This window comes from Dendronephthya gigantea, unplaced genomic scaffold (genome assembly GCF_004324835.1).
Source record: "Dendronephthya gigantea isolate DGI-Jeju-01 unplaced genomic scaffold, DenGig_1.0 001063F, whole genome shotgun sequence".
NCBI lineage: Eukaryota > Metazoa > Cnidaria > Anthozoa > Malacalcyonacea > Nephtheidae > Dendronephthya > Dendronephthya gigantea.
In genome coordinates this window covers 4,068-11,073 of record NW_021164073.1, presented here as the reverse complement: position 1 = coordinate 11,073, position 7,006 = coordinate 4,068, and the positions used below count along the sequence as shown (strand labels likewise).

The 7,006-nt window shown below is 35.8% G+C and overlaps 1 pseudogene; it reads right to left on the bottom strand.

Moving 5' to 3' along the window:
* Positions 1-4,430: 4,430 nt before the first annotated feature.
* On the bottom strand, positions 4,431-6,503 carry LOC114544931 (annotated as a pseudogene).
* Positions 6,504-7,006: the final 503 nt, after the last annotated feature.

Here is a 7,006-nt window from a genome sequence, read left to right as displayed (position 1 = left end):
CTAGTAGCTAAGACAATTTTCTTCCAAGTGTTAAATCGATGTTTCGAATCCTGCCAAAACCATTTTTTATTATGAACTTCGTGAAAAGGGGTAAAGAAAACTAAATATTCAAGGTCATCCAGCACAAGACCTTGCGGTCTAGTGGCGAAGACGATGGTCTCCCTAATGTTAAATCGATTTTCGAATCCTACCATAACCGTTTTTCATTATGAACTTCGTGAAAACGATAATAAATTAAATAACCATAACCGTTCAGCACAAGTTCTCGCAGTCTAGTGGCGAAGACAATCATCTCCTAAATAGTAAATCCATGGTTCGAATCTTGCCATGACCTTTTTCATTATGAACTTCATGAAAAGAATAAATTAAACTAAATAACCATAGCCGTTCAGCGCAAAACCTTGCAGACAAGTGGCAAAGTCAATTGTGTCCCAAGTGGTAAATCGATGGTTCAAATCCTGCCGTGACCTTTTTCATTATGAAACTTCGTGAAAAGAAAAAGTAAACTAAATAACAATGGCCGTTCAGCACAAGCCCTTGCAGACTATTGGCAAAGACAATTGTCTTCCAAGTCTTAAATGGATGGTTCGAATCCTGCTATGACCTTTTCTTTATGAACTTCGTGAAAGGATAAAGTAAACTAAATAACCATGGACATCCAGCAAAAGACTTTGCGGTCTAGTGGCGAAGACGATGGTCTCCCAAGTGTTAAATCGATGGTTCGAATCCTACCGTAACCGTTTCATTATGAAACTTCGTGAAAAGGATAAGTAAATTAAATAGCCATACCGTTTAACGCAAGATCTTGCAGTCTAGTGGCGAAAACAATCGTCTCCCAAGTAGTAAATCGAAGGTTCGAATCCTGCTATGACCTTTTTTATTATGAACTTTGTGAAAATAATAAAGTAAATTAAATAACCATCGCCGCTCAGCGCAAGACATTGCAGTCTAATGGCTAAGACAACTGTCTCTTAAGTGGTAAATCGATGTTTCGAATCTTGCTAAAACATTTTTTATTATGAACTCGTGAAAGGATAAAGTAAACTAAATAACCATGGTCATCCAGCACAAAACCTAGCGGTCTAGTGGAGAAGACGATGGTCTCCCAAGTGTTAAATCGATGGTTCCAATCGTACCGTAAACCGTTTTTTATTTATGAACTTTGTGAAAAGGATAAATAAATTAAATAACCATAACCGTTCAGTGCAAGATCATGCATTCTAGTGGCGAAGACAATCGTCTCCCAAGTAGTAATCGATGGTTCGAATCCTGCGATGACCTTTTTATTATGAACTTCGTAAAAATAATAAAGCAAATTAAATAACCATCCCGCCGCTCAGCGTATAAGACCTTGCAGTCTAATGGCTAAGACAACTGTCTCTAAAGTGGTAAATCGATGTTTTGAATCTTCCAAAAATATTTTTATTATGAACTTCGTGAAAGGATAAAGTAAACTAAATAACGATGGTCATCCAGCACAAGACCTTGCAGCTAGTGGCAAAGACGATGGTCTCCATAGTTTTAAATCGATGGTTCGAATCCTAGCATAACCGTTTTTCTAATGAACTTCGTGAAAAGGATAAAGTAAATTAAATAACCATAAGCATTCATCACAAAAATTTTGCATCCTAGTGGCGAAGACAATCGTCTCCCAAGTATTATATCGATGGTTCGAATCCTGCCATGACATTTTTCATATGAACTTTGTGAAAAAGAATAAAGTAAATTAAATATCATGGCCGTTCAGCATGTCTTCAGCAGGATGTCTTTTAAGTGGTAAATCGATGTTTCGAATCCTGCCAAAACCATTTTTTATTATGAACTTCGTAAAAGGGTAAAGTAAACTAAATAACCATGGCTATCCAGTACAAGAACTTGTGGTCTAGAGGCGAAGACGACTGTCTTCTAAGTGGTAAATCGATGTTTTGAATCCCGCTAAAAGGGACTGAACAGAGGGACTGGGCATCGCTGTCAATCTAATGTTAATTAGGGAGGACCTATATTCATATATTCTGTTACGCCAGGATGATTTTTATTGAAAGTGAGTTGTGTTCAAAAGAAATTAGCCAGGCACAGCAGATATGAATATGGTCCCCTCAATTAACGTCAGATTGACGCCAATGACTGGGGAAGGGGTGAGAAGATGGTCGTGGGGTGAGAGCAAAAAGGAGGACGACAGGTTGATAAAAAGAGAAATAGTTGATAGGGAACGCTGTAGAAGGGACAACATAAACCAGACAACAAGGAAACAGCCAAAACAATCGTTGCCTTCACAAACTTGATAGTATGTGTAAAGAAGGGGGTGTCAAAAATGGCCAAAAATGCGCCACGTAATTTGTAAACGGCCACTAGAGAGGTGTGAAAAATTTGCTTTGCCATATGTTGACAAAATGGACATCGTATACTAATTGGTTTAGTAAAAACGCATAGAAGAACGATGTTTCAAAAGCCTCTGTATGGGAAAACTTTTTTTACTGCGGAAAAATGTCCACCATGACCCACCATGTTTCTGCACACGTAGCATTGCTGAAATCTTTAAATTTTCAAACTCTTCATTCGCTCGTAATTTGCTAAATATTCTAGATGTATTGCATGTAGGCAATGCAAACCATGAAAATCATCATTTTATGGAGTGTTTGGGTATAATGGCATTTTCCTTCCCCTTACAAAATTGGTATACAACCCATCATCATTTCGCCCACGGAGTTAAAGGTTTGTTTACAGTGTGGAGAAAACAAATTGGTTCAATTAGATTTTGTCTGCGGTGAACGAAATCATTTCCTAATTCAGCGCCGTCAAAAGAAAATTATATATATATATATATATATATATATATATATATATATATATAATATATATATATATATAATATATATATATATATATATATATATATATAATATATATACATATATATATATATATATATATATAATATATATATACTAAATATATATATATATATATATATATATATATATATATATATATATATATATATATATATATATATATATATATATATATATATATATATATATATATATATAATATATATATATATATAATATATATATATATACTATATATTAATATACCTTGCTGTCAGGATATGAAGATAAAGTGGTCAAGTAATATATTATATACCTTGCTGTCAGGATATGAAGATAAAGTGGTCAAGAACTATTTTAAGAGAACTTTAGCAGGTAGAAGAAGAGGACACAAAGTTGAGCTAATAGTAAGTGATAGGAAAGATTTTGCTTTCATGTGTAATTTTAAGAAGGGGCAATTGACAATTTCCTTTAATTATGGAGAATGGAATGTACATGGATTCCCCCAACATAGCTAATTCATTAATACTCTTTTTATATAAGAACTACAAAATATGCCCATGTTCAATGTTTTTATTTTTTGGCTGATTTCAAGCTAAAAATAATGTGCGGTATATTACATGTGTCAGCAGTGTATCGCTGAATTAATTTCTGGAGATGAATGTGACCTTTCATAGGATGGGGGTTTTAATGTTGAAATTTGAGTTTCATACCGTAAAATTTATATACTTTCTGTTTATATATAATTTGATTTGTATTACTCATTTTGAACATTGTTTATATGTTGATTGAATTGCTGTTGAAATCATGTACTATTATGATAGCTTTTGTACAAAAAATCCATTTTAATGTTTACAAATGAAAAGAAAAAAATTATTTCATTACTGTTGGTGTGCATTTGTATGTAGGTAAATTAAATAGTGTATCTGCAGTCTGTTGGTAGTTACTTATTCACACTTTATTACTGTATCATGTAATGCCGTGCTCCATAAATGCAAATCTTGCTTGCAAACTGAGCATTTACGGTATGTAGCCTGTGTGACCTTCATGTAAAGACAACAAACAAATAACTCTAAATTTGTCCAAGCTTCCCCCACCCGCCTCCCCCGTGCTTGCCGACATTTTTGGGAAATGAAATATTAACCCATTAAGTGCCAGCACTTTTCACATGACGAGTAAAATTGTCTGGTGTTAGACAGAGCAAATACTAAAGGTAGGGTGCATCAGGGCACAATGCCGTTTAATGGGTTAATTAGTAGATTTTCAGAATTTTGTCGGTAATTTTTGGACAAACACCCCTGTCGACATGTCTTTATGACGGCCCTGATAGCTTAGTGTTCATATGTGCACCTCCCATCATTCCCATATCACAACAAATGAAGTCATTTGCCAGAATAATTTAATAAAAAATTTATTTTTCAAGTCAAATTCATAAAAAAGATTAATACATTAGCAAAAAGTTCACAAAAGGTTTGGCCGCATGCCCTGGCTACCCTGCTGCTGTTCTGTTCTCCAGCAGTTTAAGGTTTTCATCCGCTGGAACATAATTCACAAGAACACTGGCAGTTGAGTAACCCAAGTTGGCCAAGCTAATCAAACCTACTTAAACACAAGATTTTTCCCTGAGGAAACACTTGATACAATCAACCTCCTAAGCTTATCTGCACAGAATCTACACTTAACATCTGACATGCACACCTTCTGCAACCCACAATAACAGTATGCCAAATCTCCAGAGCTTACTTGTTTGGGAATATATGACTTGGCACAAGAATGATCAGATCTCTCATTAGGAAGGTTAAAACCTCTTTCCCTGAGCCAGATTAAGGATACAAACTCATGTCGGAAAATTTGTTCCCATCTGGAAACAAAATTGGTATTCCTGCTGTATTTTGCAATGAAGACATGTTTTGCCTCTCTTCCTTCCATTGAGTTAATACCGTTGCCAAGGTCTTATTTGTCCTTCATGTACTTGGTATGGGCAGGAACAATATTGCCTATTGTCCAAACAGTGGGATTTACTTGAAAGAACAGAGCATTTGCCCGGAAATAGTCTCGACAGAGATTGGTAAGCTTCTTTATCTCATCATTTGAAATATTTATTCGACTGAATATCGAAACACAATCTCTAAGAAGAAGGCAAATGTATGCAAGAATATGCAGAATAGTTTTCTGCCTACCAGGCTCAGAAATAGGTTCAATATATGAAATTAATTTCATGAAATGCAGGAGAAAAAGTCTTGACTGCTTGCCAGTGAAGCGATATTCAAAACTTTTTCCATTAGCACCAGTTTCATCAAACCACTTGATGATCTTATTCGCTAACCTTGATAAATTGCATTCACGCATGGAAAGGATGTACATTTTAAATGGAGAGTTTGAAGGAACCTGAGCAAAAGAATTCACCTTCTGTCCAAGCTTTGTCATTGCAATTACTTCATAAAGCAACAACCTATGGGTAAGTGCACAAGCATTGTTTTTTAGGTGAAGCGGGTCTACATGAGCCCGATCAATCAACCTTCCAACAATGGGTTGAAATTCCTGGCGGCTTTTCAACTGGGCAATGAAGGATGTTACCTTAGATCTTACTGTGGCTGGTGCCAATGGTTTTTTGGCCATAGTTTTCTTAAAATCTTCAACCTTGTTTGCAGCAGAGACCCTGTCTTCATATTTCCAGGGCTTCCACATTTCCTTCCCAGAAAAACTGAAAGAACCTGCAAGAGAACTCATATTATGGGTGCTTACATTTGCAAAGGTAGAAAAGAAAGTGGCTGCGTTTGATAGTTCTCCACCAAAGAATGCCAACATCTTCATGTCGTTAGGCATTTCTGAGACATGAAATCTTACATTAACCATCTCACCACCACACTCAACCTGAAAGGTACTTTTCTCCAAAACACTAATATCACTCAAGCACTTTTGTAGAAACCGACGCACTGGCACACAATCCTCTTTACAATTGGCTCCAAACAATAGATAATTCTCATTGCTGCTTAGCACTTTCCTGCCTAAATTAAGAAAACTAACTAACTAGTATCTAGCAAGAATAAGAACTATCTCCTGAATATTTCTATACACCCCATCAACTTTGTCAATTTCATCTAGACCATCACAAAGTGTTTCCCTAATGGAATAAAGTTTACCAATATCTATTGATTTAATATAATGTGCAAGCTTATGGTAAGGCAACAGTCTCGGAATAGGGCAGTTATTGATTTTTATACGAAGAGACTTTGCTTCATTACTCTTTTTGTAACTACTTGCCCTATAAACATTACGATACTTCCTTTTACCCATTATACCGCCACTATAATACACAGCGATACTTCTTGTCATGTTATCATTTGACTTTTCATAATCATTTATACCTTTCTGTAATATCTTAGGAATTACTCTTTTAACTGTTTTAACATTTGTTGAAAAAACATTAACTAAAAGTTTTTCAGAACATTTTGTTATTGCTGTGTCACACAGACCAACTTGGCCTGGTAAATTTGAGTGATTAGTAGCCCCATGAATCTGACATGCTGCCTCAAATGTCTCTGAACTCCTCCTTCTTGAAGTAGCTAGACTAACTGTACTATTTGCACCAAACTGAGTGGGTTTCTCATTCTTATTGAGGTTGATCTCTCTGAAATAATCTTTTCTTCCTAGGTGGCTCTGAACTACCATGACCTGCTCTACCTGCTCTATTCACTTCACTGATAACATCACCCCCTTCCTCAATATATTTATCAAGGTTTTCAATCTGAAGGCAATTATGAATTTTATTTAGAATGTGTGCAGCAGGAAAAAAAATACAAAAGCCAATATAATATACACAGCCAAAAACACCCAAGTTGCAACAAGTCTGCTGCAGGCCTGTTGCAACTTGTTGTATCAAACTGATATCTGATGTGTTCGCATGGCTTGCATCAGCTTGTTCAGACAGGGCTGTTACAAGTTGTCAACAGACTTGCTGCAAGTCGTCAACAGACTTGATGCAAGTTGTTCTCATCAGACCTGATGCAAGTTGTCAACAAACCTGTTAGAAGTTACAACAGACTTGCTGCAAGTTGTTCAATCAGACTTGTCAAGCTTGGGATTGACAAGTTGCATCAAGACTGCTAATTATGACAAGTTGCAACAAGACTGATTTTCACAGGCTTGTCGCAACTTGTTGAAATTAACCAGCT